The sequence below is a fragment of the Etheostoma cragini genome, chromosome 20 (genome assembly GCF_013103735.1).
Source record: "Etheostoma cragini isolate CJK2018 chromosome 20, CSU_Ecrag_1.0, whole genome shotgun sequence".
NCBI classification, from domain to species: Eukaryota; Metazoa; Chordata; class Actinopteri; order Perciformes; family Percidae; genus Etheostoma; species Etheostoma cragini.
Genome location: NC_048426.1, coordinates 2431193 through 2441666, shown reverse-complemented (window position 1 = coordinate 2441666; position 10474 = coordinate 2431193). Strand labels below are relative to the sequence as shown.

General features: G+C 40.9%; 1 protein-coding gene and 1 long non-coding RNA gene across 2 annotated transcripts in view; both read right to left on the bottom strand.

Annotated features, from left to right (window-relative positions):
* The window catches only part of LOC117936390 (transcription factor IIIB 90 kDa subunit-like), a 102796-nt gene that overhangs the window by 14720 nt on the left and 77602 nt on the right, over positions 1–10474 (bottom strand). The window lies entirely within an intron of this gene.
* On the bottom strand, positions 3216–8587 carry LOC117935695. Its single transcript, XR_004654807.1, has 3 exons — positions 8532–8587; positions 5133–5137; positions 3216–3227 (listed from the first exon to the last, which is right to left on the bottom strand). It is a non-coding gene; the product is annotated as an uncharacterized LOC117935695 (long non-coding RNA).

Here is a 10474-nt window from a genome sequence, read left to right as displayed (position 1 = left end):
CCCCCCCCCGCCCCCTAAATCCAACACAGTGGTTATTCAGGATATTACACAATAATCTATCCGTAGACAGATTCAAATCCTCCAAAACCTAAATTATAACCAATGCTTTTTCCTGTTCAGTATTACAAATATTTTCATTTCATTTTAAATTCTTACTGAGAGACTCTGGGGTCTTTTACATAGAGATTTCATAATGAAACCAGGGGCTGCTTCTCTTGCTCTCTCTCATTAACTTCTCCCATGATTTCATTTCCTGCATTAGAGCAATTTCATCTTAATGTAACAGCCCCTGTCATCTTAAAGATATTTTAATCGTGCAGTGCGTTGTTTATGCTGCGGTTTGTGTGTCATTCTCATATTTTGTTAGCTCATTAGCATCGAGGTGAGACATTACTACAAGCATCTTGTTCTAACTTCTACTTCCCACCATGCTTCTGCGTTTTAGCTCTGCACAAATTAACTGAGACAAACCAATGTAAAGGGAAAAATTTCATTATTCGTACAATAATCCAATCAATAACATGACGGTAAGGAAAGATGTGAAGAACAGGAGAAATAATCTGCAAACTGGGGGTTGAACCAAATTAGTTCTGCGATGAGCTCGGATGTACGTAAAAGATAGAAATCGGAGCTTCCAACTCGATTTTCCAGCTGGGGACTGGATCCTCCAAGGCGCACACACACACACACACACACACACACACACACAGAGAGACACACACACACACTGAGCCTCTTTCAGCATAATTAAGTGAGGCATAATCACAATAAACCCACACACACAACTAACTGTGGTGCCCACTCATACTTTCCCAGAGACGAAAGTACACACACACAAGCATATATACAATGCAGACTCACACACACTCTCTCTCACAAATGACAGAGTTGTGTCCATTCAGACTGCGGTGCATTGTGGGCCTGTGTCCAGCTTGGCAGGAGAAGATGTGGATTCAGCCAAAAGAACTGATTGTGTTTTCTTCTGCTCTAGCTGGCTGGTCCGTACAACCCTGACCCCATTCACTAGTACATTAAAAATGTAAAACAATGAATAAAAATGTTTTTCAATTGAAAAACCTTCACTAATATTTTTGGGGACCGTGACTGGTCTTGTGGACAGAGACTGGTGGCTCTTGATGGCTGTGGGATAAACACTGACACCTTTGCATACACACACACACACACTACATTTTTCTAAATATAGTTTTCATACATTCATATATTGTGTGTTTTTATAGAGTATTGTAGTGTATTCTAAGCCAGTTTTGACTATGTGTGTGTTGTCAGATGCTGGTGGCGCGACCAGAGGGGAGGATCACAGTGTTACACACCACTGATCACACAAATGGGGCTGGATCACACACTATTAACACACACACACACACACACACACACACACACACACACACAGATCACAGTCCTAAAGTCAGAGATCAAAGGGTTAACAGGAGTATGATCTCTCTCACACACACACGATTTGATGCATCTCTCAGACTCTGGGATGGTGCAGTGAACTCGCCCTTTAACCTCACCCTCTCTACTGGCGTCTAGCTCCGGCGGCATTAAATTAAAAAGAAAAAGTAAAAAGAAACAATTACAACTGAACTTCCAGACAAATGGATCATTGAATGGACCTTAAAGTGAACTTAAACATAACGTGAAAAGAAAAAAGCATTTAAAACTAGAAACAGGCTGGTGACTGAATTAATTGCCAGCTTTGATGTTTCCAATTATAATTTAGGAAACTGTTTCTCAACCCTCTTCTGTTCTTTGAAGTATAATACATCACAAGATATTTCTATTCTACACATATTACACAATAAATGTCTGTCAGACAGTATACAAAACGTAGCTTCTTCACAGGAGGGCTGGAGGAGGATCCAAGCAGTACAATGGGAGGTGAAAGGATAGAAAAATTACAAAATGTAGAGAAAAAAATAGGATTAAATTAATAAAATACTGTTGGTCTAACAAATCAAAGAATAAAAATGTACAACTAAGAATAAATAAAAGGTTTTTCAATTGTTTTCAAATCCAATAATAAAACATTCTAACCTCATTGTCTCTGCTCTGTGAAGCCACCAGACTCCTTTGAAAAAAACAGTCATTTTGCCTCAGAACCCGGGAGTTGCTGCTCTACCTAAGCTTTTAAAATACCAACCAGTCGAGAAGCCTAGCTTCACTTCAAATGTTATCAGACAAATGTTATCCCCTCGTTGTAAAAAGATCCTAAATCAATACTGGAGTAGCCTACTTCCTTGTTCACCGGACCTGCAATGAGTGAAATGCAGAAGAGGAGAATGAAACTAGAGCTTCTGTCTCCATGACACCATCCGTTGCGTGTTTGATGGGCTATTTCTTTGATGCTTCAGACCGTAATCGCTGTGAACTTATCATTCAAAATAAGCTTAATTTCTCTCGTTCACCTCCGTTCCTCACTCGCAAAGAAAAGGGAAGGTAACGGACATCCGGCATCAAAACGCCGTCTATATAGACTACACAGGGACTGACCCGTGGTGACTGGCTTGGTTTGAACTGAAATTAGACAAAAGAAGGGTTGAAAATGATCCTGGTCGTTAGTGTGAAATAGGTAATGGAGGTATTCATTATTAATAGAGGCATCAGCATTAAGAAAAGGCTTTCACCTGTTCTTGATATTGTGTGAGAAAAGTCCTCCACAGAACAGACGCCCGTCTGCTGCATAGTTTGGGGACTTATTGACATTTTGGTGAAGGAAAAGTTCCTTTAATTAGTATGCGGAAATTCTTAAAACTTTATCAAAAGGAAGTGGGCATTTAAAGTTGTAATCCCTCCCTGTGGGACGAGCTTCCCACCATCAGCAGGAAATCTCATCAGATTAGTATTCAAGACCAGGCTCCAGACTTTACTCAGCTCAGTCTACAAATTACGTCCTCTCCCACTTCATCAAATGTTCATTTTCTCCTTATTTTACTTCCCTGCAGTCTTTAATTCGTGCATGTTTCCGGAGAAGGACCCAGGTTCCTGTCTCCGATCACATTCATGACTGCATGTGTCCTCTGTCCTCCGTAAAGCACTTAGTCCTGTTTCTTCAGAGGCCTTTGTTAACATGGTAGATGTGTTAATGATTTTCTAGGAAGGCAGATGGTCGTCTCCCATTCACTCATTCAGGTCACCTCTTTGACTTCATCTGTTTAGTTTTAGTGCAACTGGAATCAAATCGAATCCATTGACCTTCAAAGCTTTTACTTAAAGTACAGAAACAAGCTTTGAGTGAATTTTTAGACGTTTTGGTTCAAGGATTACTTGTTGTTACAGTGGTTTTCTCTATTCACCTTTTAATTATTTGGTCTGTTAAGTGTTGCAAACAAACTCCTGCACACTCTCAAACTTGCAAAGATAATACAATGATATTAATAATTAAATAGATGTGCTAAATATTTCCTAAGAAGGTGATTTAAGAACTGGCTGTCACAGTGTCCCAAAGGCCAAGATGAAATCTTCAAATAAATGTCTTTCAAACCCCAACGATTTCCCATTTCATTTAAATCCGTTTTGTTTTTACTTAAAATGACTTACAGTAAACAATCCATTGGTGAATTTGTTGTTGATTAAATATTTGTTCTGCTTCATTTCAGATCTAACTTTATCTATTATATCTTTACATCACTTTTTGGATGAAACTTGAAGATGTTTGTCATGTTAAAAATATATTTTGGTTGCATTTATTAAATCTATCTTGAAAATGACAAGTGAAATGTTACCACAACTAGTTTGTTAATAAAAATGGAGGAAAAAAGAATGAATAATGAGGTCAATATGATGATAAGGTGAGCAGCCTCTCACAATATAAAACAAGGAGTGGATATCAGTCAGAAATACAACAGAGGCAATATTTAGTGGACGATTATATGTGTTCTCTGAAATGTTCTCCAAGTGACACCCTGGAGGGACGAGCTTTCTGCGGCACAGCGGCGGTTAACCTGCGCTCGCAGGGAAGAGTCTTGGACTCACTTGCGGAGGTTAGAGGTCAGATGGCTGTCAACAGCGGTGGCCCGTGGCGGCAGACTTCTCGGTAGACCTCGGTCTCCATGGCGACCATTTCCAGCAGCGGGGAGTGGCTCCTGACGCACAGTGAGGGCTCACCGTGCGACACAGCGACCGCTTATAAATCACTCCCAGAGGAAAACAATGGGGCCATATGTCACACACACACACACACACACACACACACACACACACACACACACACACACACACACACACACAGCTGCCGACCACCTCCAGATCTCCCAACATGTGGAGGGATGTGAAGCTGTGCTGAACTTCTCACTATGTTTAGCCTCAGCTGGAGAAAAGTTCAAAAAGAAAAAAAGAAATAAATTGTTTTTGTCATCTGTTCTGTTTGTTGTGGTTTTTATCTTGTGCAAAAACGGTAATAAAAAATTTTGGGGGCATCCTAGTGACATAATGTTCAGGATGCATACCATAATGCTAACTCACCAGTTAGCACTTCAGTGGCGGAAGAAATCCTTTCTTTAGTGAAGTACAAGTTGCAGTACCATAGTGTAGGAATACTCTCTTGTACCACATGCAACCGTGGAAGACATATTCAGATCCACTTAAACTTATTGATAACACACTCTGAAAATAATCCACTTCAAGTAAAAGTCCTGCATTCAAAATCTTACTTCGGTAAATATAGAAACGTATCAGCATCAGAATATCCTTACATTACTAAAAGTAAGTAAGTACTTGTTATGCCGAATATCCTATTTTCGAATAATGTATATTATTAAATTTTAATCATTAATAGATTAATGTATTTACTGCTTAGCATTTTCTATAATGATATGTTAATTGTAGCAACTAATGTTGCCCTATAAATGTATTGGTACAATATTTCCCTCTGAAATGTAGAGAAGTAGATGTATGAAGATGAAATTACTGAAAATGGGTTCCTCAACATTTTTACTTGCATACAGTATTTGAGTAAATTTATTACTGACGTTCCTCCACTGGTTCCCTTTGCTGCAGGTCATAAGTCTGTCCCAAGAAAAGAATTATCTCAAACAGAAACAAAAATCAAATGCATCTTTTAGGCCATTGAGAATTCCACTGAATATTTCAGCCATTTTCCAATAAAAACTAACATAATCTTCCTTAGAAATGAGTGTCCGTAATCACAAATACTTAACCACAAGTCTGTTTGTGGCAGTGGCAGCTCACTTGGCCCATAAAAGTACTCCAGGATCTGAACACTGGCATGAGCAAAACACTTCATCAGACTCGTGGAGTCTTTTTGTCAAAGATTTAGGTTTCATTCGGAATTTCTCACCCAAATTAATTGAGTGTGTTCTTAAGGCCCAACACAAATGTTGAAGACATTTACTTCTTTTAAAATCCTTTTTTGTTTTTTTAAATCAGTGTCAGCTTGCTAGCAGTCTAGGATGTGAATGGCGTCACACGCGTGTTCCTGAGCGCCCACAATACATCCAATGAGGGAACTGAGAGGTCACAACATCGCTCCATGGCGTTGCCACGGGTCAAAGACAATTCAGACAAACCCTAAACATTGTACTGATAACTATGTAACCAGTAAATAAATATAAATAATAAATACAATGTTGATTTGTGTCTCAACACGTTGAAATAATCTAGGCCTGGCACACTTTAAAAGTAAGACTCTTAAAGGCTGAAAACAGGGGCTTGGTGAGAAGAGGGTTTGTTTCACCGTGGGCGAGAAGCTCATCTCTTCAAAAAGAACCTTGTGTACTGAACATCCTCCTCTTTCTGCTGAATCACATCTCCTCCTAATCTGAATCCCTACTCAGCTCCTGCATAGCCTGCTCATTATTCGCCCTCATGACAATTATTACAGTTTCTCATGATGACGGTTACATAGTGCTGGGTATCGTTAAGGAAATCCCATCCCTTCACCGACACCAATACTGTAGCTTTCTTACCTGTACCAAATTTATAAAAACAAAAAAATAACATTACAGCACAAATCTTTTGATTTATTTTTCAGCGCCTACCCCGTCGCTGTGTAATGTAGAGCTTTTCCTACGTGTCTCTGCGACGTGTAACGCTAGACAGCCAATCCCAAACATTATTAGATCTTGGTAGAAGCATGCTGCATGCTGATGAGATCTACTCTACTTCTAGGGAATGAAATTGGGTATGAGGCATTTTTTGATACTATAGAGGCAAAAATATGGAATTTGGTACCCAGCCCTAATGTTACACTGCTGCAGCTCTGACCTGTAACCACACCTGCATTTTAACCTTGTCAGAGTATTAAGAGCACTATTGCAACTGCAACCTGGGGGCAAGAGAGATCAACCAGCTGCTGCATGTGCACATCCTGCTGAGGGGTCCAAAGAGTTCAAAATCACCATCAGCACTGTGTGACAAAACCACTCCTCCTGATTATTTCAATGAGACAGAAAAACTGCATGGTTGTCCATGCATGTTCAAGTTTTGCTGGATGCAAAATGCTACACATGCTGTTCGCCAATCAAGTAAGGACAAGCACACATTCCTCTTAGACGGCTTTGTTACGTGAGTTGTTGTCGTGTTTACACGCAAGCTTTACAAAAATTAATAATGTGTAGTGTTTAGAGATGGGAAGTAACGAAGTACAAATACTTTGTTAATGAACTCAAGTAGTGAAAGTACTCCACTACAAGTAAAAGTGCATTCAATAATAAAATCACATTCAATAAGATCACCAAATCTTTAGTGTCGCTGTCTTGTGAGAACCACATATCTCTCAAAAGTGAAGAAAAACAGCTCAGTTTTCAGCTTTGTGACGGTTTACATTTTGTGAAGTCATTTAAACTTTTAATATAGTAAAAACATAACTTTAATATCAGTTGGCGTGCAAAGCCCGTACCAGGCTCACAGCGTGGGCTACATGCAAGTGAAGGCGCCCACCATCCCGCCAGTGCCCTGAGGGAGGGAGGGCAGGCGCCATTCATCTGATAAATACAACGCAGTGGGGGAATGAACAGCTCCGTAAGGAGGAGTGAAAGATTCTGGACCCTCGGCTCCGCTAACATGCATTCAGCAAGCACACAGTCATTATTGAGACAGACAGATAGGCTGCTGAACGCTGCTTATTCACTGTAACATGCCTGAAAGACTGGAGAAAAAAAACATGGTGATAATTCTGACTAATGCTGTAGACGCGAGAGGCTTCTGGTCATTCAGTCTGTATTCTAGCTTATATAATATTCTTATAAAATAATAGACCCCAGAAAGCAGCTTTTATTTAAGACAGACAGAAGCTAATGGGGATGTGTTTCAAATGTATTTTTCCTGTGACTTCTCTAAGTGCTCTGTTTGTCCTCACAGCTCTTGTGTCTGTCTGTGCCGCAGTGTCCTTTAATCCTGCCGCCGTCACTTTAACAACAAGATTACAGCTTTATCTTTCCTTCTGACACTCTCTCTTTCTCTCAGCCCTCTCCTCTCTTTATGTTCTATTAGAAGCTCCTCGGGTCTCTTTAACCTACTTCACCTCCTCAAAGCTAGAGTCAAAACTCAAAAAATGTTTAAATGATAGTATATTTGCTGTGAAGATGCTAATGTGTTGTGCAAAAGTTGCATTTACTTAAATTGAAATTATTAGGTACCATTCTGGGAAACACTTCCTTTTAACCCACCTATTTATTATTTAAATATATGTAGTTGAACAATGACAATGTAACACTGTCATGTAGTTGTATAATGTATTTGCCAACAAATATAAATCCTCTTATAACGCAAGAGAAACAGAGAAATCTGTACTGGGGGCTCTATAGATAAACCTGTAGCGGGGGTCACAGTAGAGAAACCTGTAGGGGGGAGCGTAGGGGGGAGCGCTATAGAGTAACCTGTAGGGGGGCAGCGCAATAGAGACACCTGTACGGGGGTGCTTTAAAGAGTAACCTGTAGGGGGGCCTCTATAGAGTAACATGTAGGGGGAGCACTATAGAATAACCAGTTGGGGGAGCCCTATAGAGTAACCTGTAGGGGGAGCCCTATAGAGTAACCTGTAGGGGGAGCCCTATAGAGTAACCTGTAGGGGGAGCACTATAGAGTAACCAGTTGGGGGAGCCCTATAGAGTAACCTGTAGGGGGAGCACTATAGCGTAACCTGTAGGGGGAGCACTATAGCGTAACCTGTAGGGGGAGCCCTATAGAGTAACCTGTAGGGGGAGCTCTATAGAGAAACCTGCAAGAAAAAAAAGGGGGGGAAACGGCAAAGAAATGGCAAAAACTGCATAGCACCCCTTTAAAAAATACAAAACAATTGTTCAACTAAAGTAATTTAAGGTGCAGTAGTCCACTATAGAAACAAAGCATTTTATGTTTTGCCCTCAGTTACAGACTTCATTAAAAAACACGTCAACACGTTCAACTTCAGCCTTTTTACTTATCTCAACAACTGCCGTATGGTCTTCAAACTTCTAACAATGTGTGAATAGCAGTATCCCTACAGCAATATAACAGCAATGACAACTGTCACGAATTATCCTTAAAAAAATTGTCAGAACTTAAACAATAACAGTGCTTAACTGAACAGCAAGATGCACCTGTTGTATTAATGCAGGCTAATAATTTAAAAGGTAAAACCAGTGCTGAGTTAACAAAAAAGGCTCCAGGATTGATCACTCCCGGCTGTTAGCCTGGTCGGGGGCAGGCTAGCTGCACAGAATAAATCTCCATGGTAATTTATGTAAGTTACCGAGTCGAGGCTAAACTGAGCCAGGATAACTGGGAAACACCGGCTTAATCTGCTATCTAGGTTTTGTGAAATAGCCCTCTGAACACAGCAAAATGAGAAAATCCAGAGGGCAGGCTCTCTGCTGATACAGACACTGCCACACACTTCTAGTGGGCCATAAGTGATGATTAATTTCGTGTTAGCCTATACATTGTTTTTTTAGGAAGACCTTGCATATTATATCTTTAAGACAGTCTATAGAGCTTGGTATCAGCACAGTGAAATAACCCTGTACTAAGTAATGCTGAAACTTCTAACTTCAAACGATACCTCCATATGATGCTTTTTGTACACAGATTTAGTTAAAAAAATACTATTTGTATGGTTTTGCCTGCAGTGTTTTTGCTTGCCATGTTAGCAGTGTTAAGCGTGTTATTGGCCCAGTACCGCCGCAGCTACAACCCATTCAGTCTGTGGTGGGGTCAAGTCAAGTGTGATGTATTTCACGGAGTTGCCAGTTCAGCGCGCCGAGATGCTTCCATTCACACGATGGGTATCAAAAGAAGTAGAAACATTTAAAAGGTATCAAATGAAAAACTCATTTGGTATCTGTTTCACTTTCAGAGTACTGGTAACGATTCCCAACCCTAGTAGTCTAACACCTTACTGCAGAACTGTACAATTACCTTGAGTGCGAATGAAAGTTTTAAATGACATCTAGATAGGAGGCTTTCCTTCCTGCCAATTAACTTGCAAAGGTGCTGCTTCTTTTCTATTCCTGTTTACTTTAACATTTCAGAGCAAATACAACTCTCCTATCTGTCTGTTTCCCTCACTCTTTCATGTCTTCAATCCTGAGTGCTCTCTTTGGCTCTGCATCCCTCTCTCTTGAACACAAGAGCTCATCAATTCGACGTACTTCATGACAAGTAAAGAACAGGCATTCACTTTATCTCTTCTACGCCTCTCCTGCCCTTCAGCCTCTCTCGCTTTTGTAACGCTTCACGACACTACGCTGGCCGATCGCTCCTCCTCAACACGGGGGTCAAACTGGGACAGCTGCTCCTCAGTCCTCTCTCATGCTCATTCTCAGCTCTAACCTGCACTTCCATCCAAACAACAGAGCATTTTCACCTTCACAGGCAAAACCACCAAGATGAACGCCACTCTCCCAGCCTCCCCATACTGTCTGTCTATCTGTCTCACTTCATATCCTTCCACTGGCTTTCTCCCTCTCTTCGGTCTCACCTTCCTCACTCATCCACTCCACCGCGAGTCTCTCTGTTAGGCTATCGGTCTCTGCCAAGCTTAGCGGCTCGTTCCTAATCAGCTTACTGCCAATGAGACTAAGCCTGAGCTGAAAAGGCGATTGAGGGAGGCAGTTTAGCCACTGGCTGACAACTGGCAATAGCTAGGGGGATGGTGTCATTAAAAGGAAAGGGGAATAAAATATTAAAATGAAACTAATATATCATCTTGGGTTTTAAAAGAGTAGAGACCGACTTGAGAGTGACGATAAAGAGGGACAAAAGAGGAAGTATCTCAATGTCTTCCAGCGTTAAAGCATCCCTTCTTGTGGCTCCAGGGGGAAAGTCCTCAGCTGCTAAGCTGCAGCTCTGTGAGGCCATGAACTACCACAATAGTATCAACTCCTTTAGTGTCTACATTTTCAGCTGCTGGCTTGGCTGTTTTTTTCCCCCCTTTTTCTCCGTGGCTAAGCTGCGGATAAAAACTGAGATGTTTTCCAAATGGCCCAGTTTTTGAGTTCCCCTCGAAATTCCAGCC